This window comes from Equus caballus, chromosome 17 (genome assembly GCF_041296265.1).
Source record: "Equus caballus isolate H_3958 breed thoroughbred chromosome 17, TB-T2T, whole genome shotgun sequence".
Taxonomy (NCBI): Eukaryota; Metazoa; Chordata; class Mammalia; order Perissodactyla; family Equidae; genus Equus; species Equus caballus.
The window spans coordinates 92,610,374-92,633,653 of record NC_091700.1 but is presented as its reverse complement, the minus strand read 5'-3'; the positions used below and the strand labels follow the sequence as shown (position 1 = coordinate 92,633,653).

Here is a 23,280-nt window from a genome sequence, read left to right as displayed (position 1 = left end):
TACCAGCAGTTTAAGATCTTACAAAGTTTTCTGTTGCCAATTCCCCTGAGCTTGTTTAGCAGGTCTTTGGCTCCTCTGAAACGAATGCAAGGAGCAGTTTTACACAGTTTGCCCCTTTCCCCACTCTGTTTCCCTCCATAGCACTTATCATTATTTGATATTTACCAGTGATATAGCAAATTTGAGAAGTGGAGGCAGGATCACATGATTAAAAACTTTTGTTTGACTTTTAAGTTTTATTCCAAAGGAGTGTCCATGTTTAGCAGTTCAATTTGTTATTAGATTCGCTTGACTTTTGCAGACTAGAAATATTTTCCTAGAATTGCTCAGTCTTTTCCATTACTGACTTCTGTATACAGCAAGACACGCGGGGAATGTTGATGGCACCTTCAGTGACCACATTCCTGACTGCTCACAGCCGCTGCGGCTGGCTCCTTATCCGTCATCAGGGAGGACCAGCAGGCAGCCGAGGTGAGAGACACCTTTCTAGAGCACACATGGCATCTTGCCACTCTTGTTCTTGCCAACCTATTTCTTAATATATCCTTGACCTTTAAAAATATTGCAGATAACTGCTTCTTCTTTTACTGGTATAATAGCATCTAAAAGTTATACTCTTGAGTTCAATTTTAAGGTCTTCTTTTCACTTTTAAGGGCAGTTGATATTTTAATAGATTGCTTTTGTTTCGTTACTTTGTTTTAAATCTGCTCATCCATCTCTATCTGTTCTTGTTTCCACTTGAGTTTTTCTTCATATTTTTTCCAGGTTTTATTATGGATTTAAGATCTTCTCCTTTAACAAGTTATGGTTAAATAAATCTAGAATTGAGAATTAAGCAGTAATGCATTAAGTACAGAGTGATGCTTTTAAAATTTGTAGAATCAAGCATATGAAATCATTAGTATATATCCATTAAGTACAACACACTACTTATAAAATGTATGGAATCAAGTATATGAAGCTGGTACTACACGAATATTAACAAGCTTTTAAACTGTTTGGATCAATACAGGATTGATCTATAAGGCTTCAAATTTCAAGTTATTATATGCCTTTTGAATGCAGTTTTATATTTGAGTGTTATTTTGATAAGCATTTTAACTAAAATCCTGTAAATAGCAATATTTTCTTTTTTCTTTTTTTTTTGGAATACCATAAAGAAAAATTATAGTTAGAGTAAAAAGGTTGACAATTAGGTGGTTCTTTACAAATGCGTTACCATCCTTCCAGGAAATAATTAGTGATGTTCAAGAAAAAAGGATTGAAGTAGCACAGGACACACCGGCACATCTAAAGTGTTAATAGAGGATGTCACGTCTCTCCTTCATGTGTACAGACAGGTACCTCTATGTACCAGGCACTGGTAGCAAAGCCACTTTTTTGCCTGGTATTTACTTCTCTGGGTCTAAGCCAGTTTGGCTTTCAGAGCCAGGTGCTTGCTAAGTAGATTGTACTCATCTCCTTCTTCGTAGGCACAGAATCAGTCAGCCCCTGGCCCAAAGCCTCAGCCCAAGAACTGAATTTCTAAGGTTTTCTGTCTGTTGTTCAGGCTTTGAGTAAGTTCCACTTGGAAACCACCATTGCAATTTTTCAGATCTCCTAGTGTATTGGTTTTCCAGGCTATTGTAACAAAGTATCTCAAACTGCGTAGCTTAAAACAACAGATATTTCTTCTCTTATAAATCTGGAGACAGAAGTCCAAAATCAAAGTATTGGCAGGATCATGGTTCTTCAAAACCCTCTGCAGAGGATCCTTCCTTGCCTTTTGTGGCTTCTGGTAGGCCCAGGTGTTTTTTGGTTGGTGGATGCAGGACGCCAGTCTCTGCCTCTGTCTTCAAATGGTCATGTCTTATGTGTCTATCTTCTCTTCCTAGAAGGATACCAGACATATTGCATTAAGGCCCACCTTAATGACCTCATCTGAGCTAACTACATCTGCAAAGACTCTATTTCCAAATAAGGTAACATTCACAGGTCTACGTGTTAGGAGTTCAATGTATGTTTTGGGGGGACACAGTTTAACCCATAACACCCAGAGCACCAACTGACTATTGTATCTTTAGCAGGATTTGAGCCTTTTACAATTTAAGACTAGGCTGTCTGTACTTGATCATCAGTAAGTCGATTTAGATGGTAATTTGATTTGTATCACTTTGTTATATTTATGAAGAGGGGTACATGCACTGAGTCAGAATTTATTGATCTCTGATACACAAGGTGCTGGGCTGGTTAGGGTACGCATGTCAGTTAGACACAGATCTTCTTTTAAAAGAGCTTACATTTTAGAAACAGAAAGAAAACAAGCATAAAACATTACAAATTCAACATGGAAGATAATAAGTGCTTTGAGAGACAGGGATAAAGTGCAAGGAAGGAGAGTGTCTAAGTAAGGAGACTTGCCAGCTAATGGCCACAGTTCAACAAGGAAGGGTGTTTCCTCTCCCCCATGGCATTCTGAGCTCTGTGAAGATCTCCTTCGCACTCCTCAAATTCATCAGCATCTATGGCCTAGGCATGCCCACGACTTAAAGCAGGTTTCCTCAAAGTGTGGCCTGGACCAGTGCTATTCTGTTTAGGCCCATGGTGAGATAAATACAGAAAGTGTGACTAAGCATTTTGAAAGTTTTAAAGTAACTTTGGTAATGTTATCTATAGTGAATGCAAAAATTTTTTTAAATGTGGGTTGGTATTTTGTGGGATCTTTTTCCAGTTTCTTATTCTATAACTTGTTTTCATTGTACTTTATAAAAGTATAGAGCCATGAAGTATTGAAATTTTAAAAATTAAACTAATTCTTTACCTCCAATATTTGAAATGCTCTGACGTGAGGGCTTTCACCTGGAGAAGAACCACATTTAAACGAACAGCATAATAGGGCCTCAAGCTAAATCTCTTTCTCACCCGCTTATCCCACAGACACTTAGTGAAAGAGAGTTCAGGTGACTAGTAAGAAATTTAATATTTTTTTTTGCTGAGAAAGATTCACCCTGAGCTAACATCTGCTGCCAATCTTCTATTTTGTATGTGGGTTGCTGCCACAGCATGGGCACTAATGAATGGTGTAGGTCCATGCCTGGGAAGCGAACCTGGGCCACTGAACTAGAGCACGCCAAACTTAACCACTAGACTATGGGGCTGGGGGCCCGAAATTTAATTTTTTTCTCATATCCAGAAATCCAAATTGTCTAGGAAGCATCCCAGGGATAAAAATAATTACTTTTTTAAAGAGAGATATTTCTATCTTCATTATGGCCATATCTTACAGTCACACTGGTATATTTAAAGCAGTATGATATAGTTGAAAGAGTGCTAAACTAATTGTCAGAGGACTGATTTCCACTTTCAACTCTTCTGCTTCCTTGTGGAATGACCTTGAACACTTCTGCATCTCACTCTAAAAATTGCTTTCCATCTTTCACAGATAGTTTTTAACACTGGCAAGATGAGATTTGGTATATGAAAATGTTCCGCGGTATTTTAAGTTTTTTATACATGGAAGGAATTATTATTTTATGGCAAATATGTTATTGATTCTTCAGGCCTATGCCAATAAGAAAAATGTTCCTTAAGTTAAATCTTAGGCAAAAACAAAGACACGAAATTTTCTTGAGTCATTCCGTAAGGATTTTTTGGCTAAGAAATAATGGAGAATCTTTACAAGGTAACTATTTTCACTCTTTTTATAGCCTGCTTTAGGATAGACCTAGGCATGCTGCCCCACCACCCATCAAGGATGGACTGAAAGAACATCCAAATACCTTGACATTTCTGGATCTCTTTATCTTACTAAAACTAAAGAGAATTGCATTGTGGTTATTTTTTTTCCCCCAGAAAGGTTTTCAAAATAACTACAACACAAATGTTGGAGTCAAATTATTCAAACAATGTACTCCAGAAACTACTGAGTAAACCAAGCTCCAATGGGACACCAGAGTGCCTTGATGGTTCCTTTCAAACCAGAAGCTCTATAGTAAATGTTGACTATGGTATTTTGTTGCGTGTACGAATATGTGTTGGGGTGTGGATGTGTATACTAGTAGACAGCTGAGAAAAATTTCCTTATAATTTTCTTTTCATATTTCTCTCTAAAAATATATACAACGCTATCCTAGGTCAGCTCATGATGAAGAACTTAAACCAGCATAATTCCTGTCCCTTCATTAAACAATACCAGCTTACTTTCCCATGTTTTCCTACACTGAGATCAAGCAAAAGTAGCCTACCTTTTTCGCTCCAGGAATGACCTGCTTCTGAAAGATAAGGCTATGATGCAATCAAACTGCTTGCTTATTAAGACTAAGTCTACTCATCTAGACTCACTTCAAGATTCTCATCTCTTTGATGTGCCTGCAAAGCCAGAGCGATTGTATTATAAACTTTGCCCAATTCCAGCTGGTTCTTGAAATACCACCTTAAATATCCACCTTGAAATACACACCTTAAAATCACCTATCCCAGGTCCTAAAACATCTATAGATACACTTCCATAGTTTCTTTACTGAGAGACTCTCTTAAGACCCTATCAGTGTGGTTTTCTCCTTACTGTCACAAGTCTATTAAACTTAGTTTGCTTAACCAACAGGTTTTTCTTCTGGTCATTTGGGGAAAGGACAGTGAACAATGTGTATCAAAATAATTTAATTAATATAGAATTCTAGGTCTATGCGATAGTATTTTTCTGCAAACTATTCTCATTTTTTCTATTCTTCCCTTAAAATCAATATTATTAGAGATATCATTTAAACTGCTTTCTTCGACCTGTTAGTTTTCTCCTACATTGCCTGTAGGTTGAAAGCTTCTTTCTTAGGTAGCTCCGGTGTACATTGATTCAATCCCAGCATTACAGTTTGTGTCACCACCTCATGGTTTTGGTACCTTCCTCTTCTTAAGAAAAATGAGGGCTAAAAGGGACACACATTATATCAATACTCAGATGTGGGCACCTAGAGATATGGAAGCTGCACTCAGGCACAAGCCTCCCGTAGAAAGAGAAGTTTAAGATGAGTTATCTGGGATGCAAGTTAGGAGCAGCTGAAGATTGAAATAATAAGATGGGAAGACCTCAACCCTCGAGGACTCTATCTAGGATACGAGAAGCGTAAGCTCTGCAGCAGGTAAGACCAATTGAGGAATTAAGGGCGCCACTGAATGTTCTGTGTAGGCAGTGATTAGGTACATTTGTGGTCTTAGGTAATTCTGAGGATTCAGAGGTCAGAAGCCAGTAGTCCCAAAGAGCAATGGTTTTACAAATGTTTCAAATTCAAGTGATGTTTTTCTAAGGAGAATTTGCCTGTGAATCAAGTCTCCAAGGACAGTTTTATTATTCACAGAAGAAAATTTAAGACCAAACTAATTTCCCAGCACAACAACAAAAGTTTATAGTGAAGGAGGTAGCCTTGTGTTAAATCGAAGAAAAATCCCTCAATGAGGACTAGGCTGCAGGCATTTAACAACTTAAGGGATCCATATTAATCACCTTTGCGATGCTTTTCACTGCTGTGCGAGAAAAAAAGGATAGGTTATTTGTACACAGACATTACTTTTCAAGTTTTCTATTCTTTATGTCATGGACCCTAAAGTCTGAGAACACAGAAAGAACTGGTTGAATGAGACGATGTTGAGCAGGAGGCAGACTGTCTAAGGGTCCCTAATTCTACAATTATCCTCTTCAGGTCCAAGGATTTGCTAGCCAGACACTCAAAAAGACGACCATCTTTAGCTGCATGCCATTTCACCTTGTGGATCCTATGTCTGGGGAAAATGAGGAACAAAAAGCCTCACACAAAATTAATTATGAAAGTGACTAAAAGATCCGCAGATATATCTAAAGTCACTAAAATATTATAAATTCAGACTTTTTACATTTGATCTAAACAAATTTTAATATGTATTAAATATATTAATATATATTGCTTTCATTTCTCTTAGAGAAATTTAAATATGTCTGGACAATTTACCACTTGGGCTATGGTTGAGATTATTTTAGGGATTCTAGAACCAGCTTTAATAGGGAAGTCAGCCAAATTATTTATTCTAAAAAAAGTTGTTAAATTAGTTAAAAACATGGTTTAATATATCTCCAGCTAGGATAATTCATTTGAATTTTCTGTTAAAAGGGAATCCAAATTCTTGCCAAAAGGTTTATAATCATTAGCTCAACATATATAGTTTTATCAATGTTAATTGATTCATTACTTCATTCAGGATTCTTTGATGCTTTTTATAGATCAAACACAGTACTTGCTACTAAAAATACATACGCCTCAAAACTTACTCACTGACTTTATGCCTTTCTACATGTTCTAGATGCAAAATGTGGTAAGTTCACTCATGGAGGTTGTGAGGGTTAATTTTATGTGTCAACTCGTCTGGGCCATGGAGTGCCCAGACATTTGGTCGAACATTATCATGGGTGTTTCTGTCTTGAGCCTGCCGGCCCTCAAACTGAAACTACACCATCGGCTCTCCTGATTTCCAGCTTGTCAACTGCAGATCTTGGGACTTGCCAGCCTCTGTAATTGCATGAGCCAATTTCTTATAGTAAATCTATATTACATCTTATTGGTTCTGTTTCTCTGGAGAACTATAATGAAGAGGTTTACAGAAGGTATTAGGAGATTGTGGAGGAAAGGTCACATCATGAACCATAGAATAATTACAGATGGCTTTTCAATCAATTGAAGCCTAATCTGAACCTTAATTTAAATATTTTTAGAATACATGTAAATTAGTCTTCAACAAAACAAAGTCCATTTTAGTATCTTCAAAGATTTTTAGCATCAGAAAATTCTTTCAAATAACATTTTATGAAAAACTACATTGAATGAAACAGATACAACTGTAGCTGCTCTCGTTGATGTAGCAGTGCCAACTGGACGCCCAGCATGTCAGCCAACTCCACAGAATCTTCTCCATAGACCTCTAAGTTTTATAAGAGTTATTCACAAGTTGAAAATCATGGCGACTTCATCAGAGAAGGGGGAGGGAGGGTCACAAAATTATATTTGATTAAACAACCTCATACAATTTAAACCATCTTATTTTACAAGACTTTATAACACCAATAATTTACAAGATAATATTTTTATGAGGAGCAAGTGTTTTTAAGTACAATTATTCTACTTGCGTTTATTGCCATATCTATTCCATCTGTGACAGAAGAATTAGATAAAGCAATTAATCATATCTTGTTTTTCTCTAGGTTGATGAGGAAAGAATGAAAGGTATTTTGCCCATAACAGGAGAGATAAGCAGAGATTTATGTCTAGAGCCTGAGGTTTTCCTTGTCTTGGAGGAGAGTCAAAAGACAGTTTTTGAAAGACCAGGATCATGAGACCAAAAGGCAGGGTTGTCCAAACAGTAGAGAGTTTGAAGGATTGAAAGAGAGAGGAATGTTCAGAATATAATAAAGGTGACATTTCAAATCAATGGGAAAGATGCATTTTTTTAACCAATGAGAAAACTGGGGAGTCAACTGAAGGAAAAATAATAATTTTAAAGTTTAATTCACATTTTCCATTAAAATAAATCCAGATAGACAAATGAATGAAAAAATTGGCAAATAAAAGGAAAAGTACAAAAATAAAAGCATGAGAGGTAGATGTCGTTTGAAAATTCTATAGTGTGCATGGCATCTTTAAGTACGAAACAAAACACAAATGACAAAATAAAGCACTGATAAATTTTAATGCATACACATTTTCAGATTCTTTATGAAAGATTTCATAAAGTCAGAGACTAATGTAAATTTGGGAAAATATTTTCAATTCACATCACAGACAGCGTGAAAGTTTTCTTAATATATATTATATATTGGAGGAACAAAGAGCAGTTTCCAGTAAAAAAAAAAATACAAAGTGTTCTTGAAAGTATACACTGCTGACGGAAACATACACTTTTATGACCCCCGTGGAAGATAATTTGACAATAACCATCAAAAATACAAGGTACTTACTCTGTGACTAAGCAATTTGTTCCCTGGGCATTTATCTTACACATTTGTAAAGTATCGTATACATAAGGACATTCATTATAACCATTGTGTGTTATAGTAAAACTACCTATATGCCCACCAATATGGGACAAGTTAAATAAATTATGCTACATTCATACAATAGAATACCTTACCGTTTTATAGAGAAGATGGTATCTCTAGATGTACTGTTAAAATGAAAATTAAATCACATATCTTGTCTCTATTCGTATGGAAGAAAGAATACATAGGTAACGTTTAGACATGCAGAGAAACATCTGGAAGGACACTCAAGTATAGTGAATGCATCCAGGGAGGGGTTATAGCTAGTTCAGGATGAGGAAGGAAGACAAATTTTCACAACATTTCTTTTTGTACTTTTTAAAACTTGTCTAGTTCATTATAACCTCTTTGGTAACAAATAAATGAAAAATTTTAACTCCCCAAGTATTTGGAAGCAACAGCAAAATCGTTCTTCATAATGCATAGGTCAAACAATAATGTCATAGCGAAAACTACAAAATACTTATAATCAAATGATAGCAAAAGCAATTTTTATAAAATGTGATCAAATATAGCTTTAGCTATACTTAAATGAAAATTATAGTCTTAACCATTTTTATTAAAAAACAAGAAACACTGAAAATAATTAAGTCGACATTTAGCTTGAAGAGTAAGAAAAGATTACAATAAATTCAAATAAAATGAAAAATATGGGTAATGCATGAAATGCATGAAATGAAATAAAAAAATGAATGTAGGCAAACAAAAAAGCTCCCAGAAACCGTCATCAAAACAAAAAAGTTTTATTTAAAAAAAAAGTCAGTAAAATAGACAAGGAAGGAAAGAAGTAGTAAAAATTTTTTAAAAAGGAGTTTATCTCATGAGAAAAAAATGACTAAAATCATATGAGGAACATTTTTATTGCAACACACATAGAAGCCTAAAGTCTAAGTTAAATGGGCAAACTACTAGAAAGTGCATGCACTGCAGCAAATTAATCTAAACACACACGCACACCTTACTAGTCCAATATATAGTAAAGAAAATCTCTTGTAAGGAATCAAATCCCCCTCCCAAAAATACAGGAAGGAGAGGCACAGTCTTAGGCATATGCTTTCTAATTTTCGTGGAACAGGAACAGCAATCTTATGCAAACTCTTCTTCAATCTTATGCATTTTCTTCTTTAAAACGAAAAAGTAGGAAGATTTCCTAACTTACTTCACAAGGCTTCCAACTCCAAAGAGAGCAAAAGTTCTAACTAAAACTATAGCTATATTTAATTCAGCAATGTGTTTTTAAAAAATGTATCTTAACCAAGTAGCCATATCATAGAAGTACAAGATTATTTCATTCTAGAAAACTGAATAACATAACGTGTGCCATTAGTAGAAAAAAGAAAAAAAGTGATCATCTTAATATATGCAAAATGTTTTATCAAATTAAAATATTCATAATAAAAACTTAACAGATTAGGATTAGACATGATGGTCATTAATCTAATAAATGACATTAGCTAAAAAAAACTTTGTGAATATTTGGTGAATTCTACTACATTCAGGGAAAAAATTAAGATTATCTGATAATATCACTAAAATACAGCATTACACTAGATATCCTGGCCAATGTAATAATACAATAAAAAGAAATACAAAAATAAAATGACAGAATCACTATTACACGATATGATTGCCAACATTAAAATCTCAAGAGAATTATTTAATTAAAATTGATCAATTTTATGAGACCAGAATTACCTTTTAAATATTAGAAATTTTCAGTAATAATAACCAAATAAAAAATGAAAAAGAAAAAGAAAATTCACTCAAAAGAGAAACAAAAGCTATAAAATTACCTAGAAAATAAATTTATTCTAATATATAATACCTTTGGTAAAAATTCACAAAATTTTACTCTACGACATTAAAATAAAGCATGTAAATATGTGAAAAAATATATGAGAGATAGCTTCTTGTAAAAACACGTACAACCTAAAATGTACATATGAAGTGCAACTTTCCCACAAGAAATAGTGACAAAGAAGTTCATTTTGACAGTCCTGGGGGTGTGATTACAGCTACAATCTGAAGATTTATGACCTGACTTCAAGTTAAACACACAAAGTCAGTGAAACTATCCTCTCTTCTTCCACCAAAAAGAGGTGTTATCATAGTGTGAGGATGGGGAAACCCCAAAATCTACACCAGCGTGACCGGAGTGAAGGTCTCCGCCACAAATCTTCCCCCAAGTTGTCCCCCCAAAATCACACGCCCTGTGGAAGAGCTTCCATTTCCTAAATGAATCTCTCTGCTTCTTGGTACCAGAGCTTCCCCAGAATCAGAAAGGACACATTACTGATGCAAAGGAAGATAACTCGTACATATTGCAGTATAGACCAACTAAAACATCGGACAAACTCAGGGTAAAGTTCTTGGGTACCCTGTTGTTTCACAGTGGACAATACACGCAGCCACTCACTGGTGAGAGCCTGTGACCTCTAAAGAAAGCTTTCGTTGCCCTTAGTACTTCGAAACAATTTGAAAGGAACTGGGTCTATAGGGAACAGTTGATGTAGTGCCATAAATAACTGATCCAAATTCTGCATTTCAAATTCATCATGTTCCTTGAAATACAGGGCAGAATTCATAACATGGAGCATGTTGCTTTAAATATAAAATTGGCAGATATTAGATTGGCCTGTTCCTTGTGCTCAATAGCTAATCAATGTATTGGGCACTTAAATTAAAATTTCTGTTTTATAGATTTCTTTTCAAAACACATCTTTACTACAGTACAAGAATCTCAAAGCTTATACTCTGTCAGACCTTTCAAGACCCCAATCTTTGTTTATTAATTACAAAGACCATTAACCTGATCATTCATGATCAATAGCAGGCAATTCCCAGTCACCATTGCTCGTAAGATTACTGTAGTCTTTTTTTTAAAGATTTTCTTTTTAATTTTTTCCTTTTTCTCCCCAAAGTCCCCCGGCACATAGTTGTATATCCTTAGTTGTGGGTCCTTCTAGTTGTGGCATGTGGGACGCAGCCTCAGCGTGGTCTGATGAGCAGTGCCATGTCCGGGCCCAGGATTCGAACTGACGAAACACTGGGCCGCCTGCAGCGGAGCGCGCGAACTTAACCACTCGGCCACGGGGCCAGCCCCCTACTGTAGTCTTTTTTGAAGCATGCAAAGGAGTAGCCTCTATATTTCATTCCAAAATTATCTTGATGTTTTGTTTTCATGGGCTTAATATTTAGAAAACCCAAAACTTTAAAAACAATTCATGAATAAATAGATCATATATCAAGTAAGGGATTTCTTTGAGTGAGTAGATTTCACGTCAGAGACTTGACCCGGTACAGTTCTAATCCATAACTATTCTGTGAGATCCTGACCAGATGATTTCCAAAGGCTGCCATTTATTCTTACAATCTCCTATTTCAATTTACAGATGAAAATTAAATGAGTCCTAAAATTTAAATATATAAGAATTCTCTCTCTTCTTCACAAAGGTAGTATTTTTCTTTCTTTACAATGAGTTGAAAGACTAAGAACTCCATATTCATTTAGATACCTCTTCACTCGATCCTTCCTACTCATTCTGGTTATCTGTGTTGATAGCTTGAACAGCGAGGCCTGTGTTACGGTAATACTCCAACAGACATATTTTTTCCAGGCTGGGTCATCTCCACTCTATTCATTCTCTGGCTGAATTTGAAATTTGAATTTTGTCATTCCACCTTCCGAAAGCAATGGATTGGGAGAAGCTGGGCATGTAAGACAATAGAACACAACCTGCTAATCTTTGATTAAAAAAAACAAAACTATAATCCTATGTAACATGGTGTCACTCTCCTTTTTTTATTACTTCATTTTTAATCTGATGAAGAATGACTCAGCACACTCAACGGGTCATAGCATATAAATGAGCTTTTGGAATCATATACTTTGAGTGATAAGTACCATAACTTATCCAATACTTTCTGGACATGTGGCAATGAATTCCATTTTTCTCCCTTTCCTATAGTTTTGTTCACTCTGCTAGTCACACCATCTGCTCCCTGCCATCTATCCTCTTCTGTTGACAGAGAGAGTAGTGATCATTCAGGTGTGTATCTGATTAAGGTGGTGTGACACCAAAGACTGAATGTTAGTGCGAGCAGTTAACCCCACACCTCCCTTCAAAAACTCTGCATTTGAACAAAGGTATTTAGAAAATATACTCCAATTTTTAAAAGAGAAAAAAATAAACACCTCTTAGTCATAGCTCCAAGCAAAACCCAGAATCTAAAACCCCTAATCTGAATACTACAGTCATCATTGCCTTGCTAAATTCTCAAGTAAGGGGCTATTTATTTAGAAAACACGTTTTAATGACTACAAGTAGTTATATTTTCCACGAAGTCTATCTGGTCTCATATGCTGGTTTATAAACCCAGATTACACATAACCTTTAGTGCTTCTCTTTTCCAGTGGAGGCAGAAAGAGCAGAGAATGGAAAGTCTTAGGCTGACTGCTATCTTTCCACTAGCTTTGATCTGATCTTACCCTGTTTCTACCCTGCACTTGGCAGTGTACCTCACAATCTGGAATAAATTCCAGTTTTATTTTTCCACATCAGCTACACGAGCTGGAAGAAAAGTGCTACCTAAGGAAAACAGTATTTTGTCTGTTAGGTTCCATATATAATAATTTATCTCATCCACAAAATGACCAAATGCCTTCCTCCGTTGACCCTCTGTGGACTAGTGAACTCCTGTTTGCCCTTGACCTCTGGCAGAGCATTCTCTCCCCTGGCATGGAGTGCACAACTGGGTTGGAGTGGCATTTTAGCAACTTATAAAATAGAGATTCTCAAGTGCGATGTATAGCCCTCCAGAGAGTAATGGATCCAGTTCTTGGTTCCAATTCATTTAATTTCCCACTGCAAAGTCAGAGTAGACAGGATAGGTGAGGTGTGGGCCTTCCTCTATGCTTATGTTGACTACATTAAATAGGAACAGGGCCGATTACCTGTGACTAGGGTGTGAAGTACGATAAACACACTCAAATAGGTTTTCTCCTTTTCTCCCAATGATTTTTAAGCTTGAACTCAATTAACTACGTACATTGTGATCTCCACAAGGGTTTCCTCCACAATGTGCTTCCCACAATGGCTTTCTCTGGAAGCACCATTGCACAAGAATTCTTCTTGCCTCTTTGGGAACTGTTTATTAATAATTTATGTTACTCCTATGTATCAATGGTCAAAATAGTAGGTGGATCAGCTCCTCTGGCCTGTTATTAATCCTGCGTTGTTATCTCCAGAAGCTATATATTATCCTGGCCATTGTCTGGAGAATAGACGATCAGGTAATAAAGTAGAAGCAAGGAGGTTAATTCAGGTATGATGCAAAAATCTAGGTGAGAATCTATGGTTGGATGGTGATGGTTTGATTAAAGTAGTAACAGTAGAAATGGCAAGAAGTGGAAGAATTTCTGCTATATTCTGGGGGTGGCATTGATAGTATTTGCTAATCAATGAGATGTTAGCTTTAAGAAGGGGACACATTAAGGATACTTCCTACGATTCTAGCCTAAGCAGCTCAGTAGACGGCAAGATCATTTGCTGAAATGCAGAAGACTGTGGAAGGCAAAGTCTTTGGGAGTGTAGGGAGAAATCGATTATTCTGTTTTGGAGAAGTTAAGTCAGAATGTTTACGTGGGCTCCATGAGGAGACATTGAGCAGGCACTTGGACACATGAACTCACTGTGTAGATAAGAGGTGGAGATATAACATTAGGAATCACCAGAAAAGAGATTGAACCCAAGGCCATTGGACAGGGATATGATCACTGAGGGGAAGTGTGTAGATAAGTAAAGATGTAACACTATGACTTCCCTCTCCCCACCAAGTCAGTCCTTGTTCTCATTGGGAAATCGGGAATGTTAAGCGACTAAAAGTCCACTTCCATGTGCCCACATATCCACTCAGAGCAATCTGAGTGTTCACTATTATACAAAAATATATATGTGCCACGTGACTTCTTATTTCAGCTCACATTCAGCATGAGAAATAGCAGTCTAGTGAATAAGTGGAATTTCAGGCATTTCTTCAATATCTGAGGCCTGGAATATCTTCCATTTCATTGCTGCTAAATTTCCCTTTCATGCTGAAATCATTTCAGCACTTCTAAAAATAGTTTTCATCAGCCACATCTTTCTATAGTTTTAGGAAACACTCAGAACACCCAAGAATACCATAGCATCACCCTCACATCCACACAATGTGGAAACAACCAAAATATCAATTAAATGTGACAAACAGCAGTTTATAATCTAAGTCCCTAATTTCTCTATTATAAAATTTCCCTACAAAACGTGTGTGTCAAAATCAAATATACATTGTAAAGTCTAGACTTGAATTTTCATGACCAGCTGCAGAGAATTATTGTTATTTAGAGAGAATAAAGAAGATATAAGGAGAGTAAAACAAAAAGATTTCCAGATTTCACTGTCTTCAAAGTATTATTTCATCTGTGCCAACAAGTTTTCCATTGCCAACCTGTATAGTTAAAATCAGTTACTTGACATGTTGTTATAAGATTAAGCTAAAATTCTAATGATTAGAGAGTGAATTCCAGAGCAAGGATGCCTGTGTTCAAATCTTAGCTTTGCCAAATATTTGAAGTATGTGCTTAGACGATTACCTAATTTCTCTCTTTTTCAAATTGCTCACCTTTAAAATAGTTACAATAACATTCCTAACTCATGTTGAACTTGCCCATGGAAATGCAGCTGTACAAAACCCATCCATGAGTGTGTATTCACTCTTCTGTCCCCAATATGCCATAAATCCCTCATTTCTCTAAAACATAACTAGAATTTATTTCGCCTTTCCCTTTTACACATTTTTCTAACTTGACATGGAATGAAATAGGCAATTCTGAAACTTTCAGTGAGGATTTAAGCATGCCTAACAAGCCCAAGTAAAGGGGAAAATTGTACTTAAGCAATTTGCATTTCACACAAAGATTTTCTCCATGCAATTTCTCTTTATATACAAGACTAGCTTCTGTAGCATCTATTGTGTGCCAGGCACTAGTGTTTTGTAAACTTTATCTCATTTGGTTTTCATAGCTACGCCATGAGGTTGGTAGTATTTTAAATCCCATTTTACAGATGAGAAAACTGAGAGAGGTTAAGTGATTGTTCAAGATATTGCAGCTAGAAAGTGGTGGGCTGGGATTCAAACCCAGGCAATCTGGATCCCAAGTCTGGGCTCTCAGTCACTGCTGTACGGCCTGTAATTGCAAACAAAGGACACTGTACATTTACTTAAAATACTTGGTGAAAAATAAGATGGTAGCCTATCATAACTGACATCGCCCACTCAAGGAAGTTTTCTGACATGATACTGTATCTATCACAATAGTAATTAGCATATCAGTCATTCCAAGATGATTTATCTAATTTTAAAACCTAGTATTTGCCAAACTGACTACAGTTTAATTTTTGGTGAGTATAGTTTATTAAATTTTTACAGCAACTATTGTATTGCAATTGAGTTTGGGTAATGCTGATTCAGATTCCTTCTAGGAGAGGTAGACTCTCTTATTCTTTTACAGAAATATTTGGAGAAGGGAAGATTGCATTTTATTATCATCAGTGAATGAAGTTATAGAGACATAGGAAGGATGGTCTTTTTAGAGAGTCTGCTTCATTTGTAAAAGGAAACTTAGGTATCCCTGAGTAGTGGAGATTATGCAATCAGTGTCCCACATATTAAATAATTTGGTTAACTAGATACTAGCAGGTTTCTGACAACTTTTATGCTGTTGTGGAGTTGGAAAATATGATGTATGATGGGACAATCAGGAAGACTGTCTTTAAACACCCTGTGTGATCCATGTTCCACATTTATTTTACATATTCCACCTATCTCCTCCCAAAAAATTTAGAGGAATTTTGCAGTAAAGCTCTCTCTCTCTTTAACACACACACAAGCACACACCCACCCCCTCCCCACAATGTAATTAACCTGTGTCTCTGGCCCTCCTCCCTGTACCACTACTCTGAGATTGAATGGTGAAGACCTTTAAATATTATGAGGGTATACTCATGTAGTTTATAGTGATTGTATTATAAACATTTACTGAGCACATATAAAGTAGGAGGATGTGGTATGTGCTCTTACACATTTATTCATCCAGTCACGGAGTGCCTCTTGGATACTAGGTATATGATTTTGTTCGGTCATTACAATTCTTTTGGCTAAGAGTTATTATCTTGATGTTATATATGAGAAAAAAGATGCCCAGAAAAGAATTTCAAAAGAACCCAAATCACAAAAAACAGCCAGATTCAGTGCTTGGTCTTCTGCATCCTGTATCCTTTCTCCTAGAGCCCTATAGCAGAGGTCTCTTCCTATAGCATTTGTTTTCTTTTCTTCAGAGTTCTGTGGCTTTCAAACAGACAGACTTGAGCTCCTGTGTCTTGGTTATCTCTATCTAGAAATCCCATATGTCGTTAAAGTTTACTAAAACATTGTTGGCTAAAAGAAACTATAACTGACTCCATCATACAACCCTAATTCTGTCTTCCATTGAAATGATGGATTTAGTGGAACACTATCAACTCATTCTAGCTGGACAGAGTTTTGGGGCAAATTGCTGTGTCAGTTTAAGCTGATGAGAGAACCAAGAGCAGAGAGCTGACATATCTTATTGTTAGTGCCACACTCTACCCACAAGGGCAAAAAATTCTCAATTAGAAGTCTGTGAGTGAGTTTCTTGGATTTATTGGCTCTCTATAAGGTAAAGCTGCTGATGGAAGGCAGGAAGGCATCACTCTGGGGATCAAAACTAAAGCCATATTCAATGTTTAAATGATTATGCTCTCCAAATTACCAACCACTTACAGAGGAGAAGGGCATTAGCCACTCACTACTGTGGGGGACTGGAATTGGCCACCCCAAGATATGTCTCTTTGGCATGAGGATTATTTTGGGTTGGTTACTTTTAAAAACTGCAGATAGGAAAGAAAGTCTGAAAAGTAGAATTTACTTACCCTCTGTTAAGAGATATTTACATTTGTAAAGGAAATCTCCATCTGTAAATGTGTCTCCCTCTCTGTACTGGGAAGAAAGGCAGATGACCTTATCTCTAGAAACTCTCATCAATGTGGAAGGCAAGGACTCAAATCTGCATCATAACCTTAATCTTGTTCACTGTACGTTTTTGGTAACCACGCATGATCGACTCCCACTACCCCCAACATCCTCCTTTGTCTTTAGCTGAGGGTCATATTTAAGGGGAGAGCTTCCACCATTTGGGTGAGTTGCTCAATTTTCCTGAGCTTCTCCCATGTATACATGTTATAAAGCTTTGTTTAATTTTCTCCTACTCTGTTTCATGTGAATTTAATTTGTTTTCTGGCCAGAAGGACCCAGAGTTGGTAGAGGAAATGTCTTCCTCCCCTACACTACCATACCCACAACACCTATTCTGGTCCTGAGAGTTAGAGTGGCATGAGCTTGTCAAATGCAAGGGTACACAGCTATTATAAGATCAAGATGCTCAGAAAAAGGAGCCACGTGTGGGCCAGAGAACACATCAGCTCCTTGTAGATGCCAGTGCTTTTTTCCTTATCGTATGAGATTTTTCTTTATACCTTTTTGTTTCTTCCTGTGCGGCTTGTGTGGAAAACTTGGCCTAGTTCAGTCTGCCATTTGAGAGAACCCCTCTGCTACAGAAAAATTCTAAGGATGCTTGCCTAGAAAAGTTCTGCTTTGGACAAGTGGAAATTCTCCTGTACTTTGATAAAGTTGCCCTTGGCTTTGTAGGGGAGGAAGAACTATTCCTCTATCCTCTATGTTCTTCTGGCTTATCTAAGGATTAAATTGACATAAGACAGAATAACAGGAGAAAAATCAAACAAAGCTTAATAACATGTATACATGGGAGAAAGGAAATCTAAGTAACTTACCAAAATGGCCAAAGCCACCACCTTAAACAACATCTTCAGCTAAAGACAAAGGAGGATGTTGGGGGTAGTGGTTTGGGATTTCAAAGGGGAGGAAGGCAATTCACATGGAGATGAAAAAGCACATGTTTGGTAAGCAAATGTTTGCTGGGCCATCTATAGACAACGTGACCTGAGAGATAACGATATTAGACCTGAAGTGAGTTTGCTAACCCGTTGTGCAGCAAGCCAATTTCTGGCACCGGGGGTAGTGGAAGAAAATAGAAATTTTATTTTTGCACAGTGCTGAGCAAGGAGAGAGGGCAGCTAACGCTGAAATCCAAAACTCCCCAAAAAGCTAAAAGGAAGGGTTTTTATTTGGGGTTTTAGGGAGGGGAGGGGGAGCATATGGCCTTGCTGGTTGGAGCTTCCCCACCAGCTTGTCTTTGGTCTTGAGACTACTTGCAGAGAGGAGGGAACCCATGACCTTGCTGGTCAGCAGCTTTCCCACTAGCCTGTATCTCTTTGTGGGGAGGAGATAATGAATCCAGGTTCTTGTCCTTGGCAGTGTCTGTCTCTATGGAGGATAGTGGATTCTGGAGCCAGGAAGTCAGGGAGTAAGCAGGGAATGAGTGTTTTGGTTTTAACCCCATAGATGCTGGGTTTAATGAAGGGAAACTGATATCAGGGTCAGTGTCAATAACTTTGATAAAAATGGGCCTATCAAGGTTCCTCCCAGTCTACCACACCCCAAGTTATCTATGACGATAGTTCCTTCCTTGGACAGGTCTTCTATCTTAAATTCTTTTAGGCATTTAGGGGAAAGGTCAAAGTTGCTTTCCGAGTCTTTTGTTCTTAAAAATAATCAAATCAAAGAGACAGATTTTGAGGAAGCCACAGCTTCATCTCTCTCTCTTTCTCTCTTTCTCTCTCTCTCCATATTATATTAATTGCTAAGATTAAGATGTAAAACTTAGAATAAAGGGCCAAGGTAGGAGCAATTAAAATCGTTGTTTCTGTACTTCTTTCAGCCCATGTGCTAAGGTCAGAAGTTTAGAGACAAGTGCTCTAGTGTTTAAAGAAAGTGTGAATTTTCTTGGAAGCATCCCTTCTGGATCCCTCCCTTTGCACCTGTGGCAGCTTAAACATGTGGAAAAGAATCTCTGGATTTGAGTCACTTCTGCCTTCTTTCCACTACTGAGATGGGAATATTAATAATGACTATTAAACTGCCTATGTATGGAGAGGATCGAGTAGCTGGTGATGTTGTATAACAAGTGTTGAGTTTAGGCTGACCATCTAGAAGGAAGGCTTTGTCTGTATTAAAGATAGGGAGGGTCTCCTGGGAAGTCAGGAACTCAATGTGAGAAATGAACCAGTCTAAGACACAGCCACTCTCTGGCATCCATTTGGAAGTTAATTGAGAAAAGCTTTAGAAGCCTCTGGGACAAACCAATGGAGAATTAATTTTATGTCCTTTAGAAACAATTGGTTTTCCAGGAGGCCACAGCATTAATGCCTAGCTGTTGGAACTGCATGGTGGGGTTCTCTTTCGATTGGTGACATTAGCTATTGGACCTTGCTGGCAACAAAGCAGCAAAGTCAAATTAGGATCAGCAGCATTAATGGAGGAAGAATCAAGACCAGAGGCTAGAATGTCAATCGAGTAGAAAAATAAAATCTATAACAAGTTTAATTAAAATAATAAAATCTGCTATACATTTTAAAAGACACAGCAGCAGCTAACTGGTCTTCTGGAGAGGATGTAGGAATTTCATTGTGGGCCCTCTGGGACCAATGAGTTAAAGCTCACAATGAGTGCCATTGTCGCTCACCCATTATCACAAGAGGGAAGCATCCCTGATACGGGCATAGAGGATCCTGGGAGGGGGCCGAAAGGATTGATTGGGCTAAAAATAGAAGCAAAGAAGAGAACTAAGAATGGCTTCAGGCTAACAACTTTGTGACTAAAAATAGAGCCATTGATTTTCTCAGTGGCTTGAATCACTCGAAAAAGTATGGCTTACACATATAGGCACAAAATGAGCTCTTGCTTAATATGGGCTGAAAACGGAAGGTCAGGCAAGTGGTTTCCATGCATAAAAACTGTATTCCAAACAATCTATTTGATATTTTATGCTAATATACAAATAGCATCTGTAGATTGTTTTTTTATTCAATTGAAATAATTTGAGATAAGTAATTAAGAGGTTTAATTTGATATTAGAAGTTGTAGAAGATTCTTTCAACCTTGTGGTTTTGAGTTTAAGAACAAAGAGCATACGATCCTAAGCATCTAAACCACAGAAGATGAAGAGAGATCATGAATTGGCTGAGGAGAAATGGCAGCCATAAAACATTTGGAGCTGTCAGAAAGTCCCATAGTCTGTTTCCAGATGTGCCTCTTACTGAGTGTTTGACCTGCACCCAGTTGCTTAAAGTCTCTAAGCCCAGGCTTTTATCCTTCTAAGTGGGAGTTATTTCTATTCCATAGGATTGTTGGGAAGAATACTTGAGATAATGTATACAAAGTGCTCAGCACAGAACCAAGCACATAATAAATGCTCCTTAAAAGTCAGCTGCTATGGCAAAGGCTACTAGTTGCCAGTCCAATATACATGCTTCCCTTGTTTTGTGCCATCAGAATCACAGTTTTGTTGGGAGTTGCATTATACCCACTAAAAACTATGTTTTCCAAACCTATTCTTCAGACAAAGGTGAACATTTGAAACAGTTATGGCCAATGGGATGCTATCAAACTTGTGAGTTTAGTATCAAGAAAACCATTTTGTCTTTACCTTCTTCCTGCTTGAAATGACAGCCATGTTGCCTGAACATTAGCAGCCATCAGGTGACCACGAAGCACCCTGAAAGATGAAAGTCATGTGCTAAATACGATAAAGCAGAAATATTGAAGGACTTTAGGTCCCTGAAGATAGCATGCAACTGTCATAACAATCCTCGATTGCCCATCTGTGATAGTTAATTTTTTGTGTCAACTTGGTTAGTCCATAGTACCTAGATATCTGGTCAAATATTATTCTAGGTGTTTCTGTGAATGTATTTGCTCACTGTTGAGCACAATTCTTTGCTGTACATCAACTATTTTTTGCTAATTGTTGTAATGTTATTATGATCACTATTATGTGTCAAAATGCACAATTTCTTCCCATGCTTAAATTGGGTTAGGGATAAATTCTTTTCAAATTTTGGATTGGCCACAGAAGAAAGAGGTAGAAACATAAAAAATAGCAAAAAGAATGAAGTCCTACATTTAATTTCCAAAAAGCACCTATTATCACTAAACTTTAGTTTGAATCACTGTTACACTGAAGTTACAGCCTTAAGATACCATGGTCACACTCGTGTGGAAAAGGGACCAGGCTCTGAGAATGAGACACATTTCACTGAGCAGCCAACTAACTCTTCTGCAATTAAGCCTATATGAGCAACAGTGGAGGAAAACTAGGATGTTCACAGAGTTCTTTGCACTCTATGTCTCTCCAACAAAGCTCAAGTGCAGTGCTGCTGAGCACGTTGCATATTCTGGTAATGTAATTAATACAACATCAAAGAATGCCATCCGAACATTTTTAAGCCTCAGGTTTCTTTTTTAGACTGTAATTTTACAAATTTGCAGAGTAGAGATGATATTTAAAAAATGCCTTTTTCTGGTAGTATCTCTGTTGAAAAGCTCTGCCCGTCTGACTTCCTCTATCTCCTTTATGATCCCTGAAGAATCCCTGTAGGATCCCTTAGAGGTCTGCATAGTCAAGATAAAAACAATTTCTGATCTATAGATTCCATTGAAGACCTATGCCCTCGTTCAGTCTCTGAGCATTGCAAAGATTAGACTCATGCCCTTCTCTCCTGATCCCAGTTCAATTTCATCTCTACCATGTGCATCATCCTATTTATTATTGTCTCTAGATTCTATGCACAAGTTGTACCATAGCTTCTAAAGCTTTTCTCTTTTTCTCTTTTTGTCACCTTTATATATTCATTCGTTCATCCGTTTTTAATAACAGCACAATGCTTGGCCACATGAACTGATTCTCATTATACAAGTCATTTAAAATAATACTTGTAGAAAATGTCTGCTTATTGCTTTGTGGTAAAAATTAAGCATAGAAACAAAATCTAGGAATGTATTGTGAACTACAATGAAGGACAAGTTGACCAGAAATTTGACACAATGGATACTAGCGACCTGTTTTGACCCTTTCAGTCAATTTTATCCTTTTGCTTTGAAAGATATTGTGAAACGTGGCTCATTTGAAATGTTATGATGTTTGGGTTGTTTTTTTTAGTATATTGTATTTGAAGAACATCTTAAAGGGTAGGTTTTATGATCGAATATTTTAATGACCATATCAAAATACCTGGCCTGTTATCATACAGCATTGCATAGATATTATCCTTGAATTTGCAAGAACATTCATATCATCACGTTGCTTTGTGATAACATATGAAATAAACTATGAGGATACTAAAATGATATTCACATCAATATGTCCACCCAGACAGATTTCTTATACAAAATACTCCCTGTACTTAATTTTAAGGTATATTGCTAAATCTTATTCTTAGAATATCCTAAAACACAAGAACATAAAGTTCCCTGGTAAATTTAATTAAGAAAGTAGAAGGAGTTCTTTTCGGTTTGAATGTGAAGGCAAAAATTCAGTTTTCTGCTAGCTCATCTTGGAAGTCATTGAAAAAATAGCAAATAAAAAATCAATTTTCAGTGAAATAAAGAGACAGCTGGGAAGACAGACATTTAAACAGATGGAGTGGCTGCCAGGAAAGATATACATGAAGCTGGGCCACAGGAAAAGCGAAGCTAATACATGAGCAAAGAAGACTCAGTTGTGATGGATCCCGAGCAAAGACGAGGAAGCACAGCTTTCAGAAGTTGAGAAGCACATGCTTATTTGCCAAAACCCTAGGTAACCATTGAAGTGGCTGGTTCTAAGAAACAACAGAGGTAGAAGTAAACGAGGATTCATGAAAAACAAACAAAAAAGCTCCTTTTACAGAATGTGTACTGTCTCCGTGACAGTAAATGAGAATGGAGTTTTTGCATTATGGTTTTTCACCATGAGCTGTTTATCTCATTTAAGTAGGAAGAAGAAAAGCATGATTAAACCCAGACAAAAAAGTAGATTTAAGAAAACAAACAAACAATATTAAAACTCCGATGAGCTTGGATGTATTCAGGCAACTCCCAAAATAAATGATTTGCAAGTAGCTGATGGAGGTGTGGGGGCATGCAGGAGCCACCTCTTTCAGTGACCTGTAATGAAAAAGGAATCCACACAGATTCTATGTAAATATGCCACATAAGAAAGAGAGGGAGC

The 23,280-nt window shown here is 36.9% G+C and overlaps 1 long non-coding RNA gene across 4 annotated transcripts in view; it reads right to left on the bottom strand.

The window, feature by feature from the left end:
* Nucleotides 1–216: 216 nt before the first annotated feature.
* Nucleotides 217–23,280, bottom strand: part of LOC111768631 (uncharacterized) — a 104,283-nt gene continuing 81,219 nt past the window's right edge. For all 4 annotated transcript variants that reach the window (XR_011427886.1, XR_011427885.1, XR_011427887.1 and 1 more), the window contains 2 exons: nt 20,719–20,787; nt 217–1,871 (listed from right to left, as the gene is read on the bottom strand). This is a non-coding gene — a long non-coding RNA (uncharacterized lncRNA). The remainder of the gene's footprint in view (nt 1,872–20,718; nt 20,788–23,280) is intronic.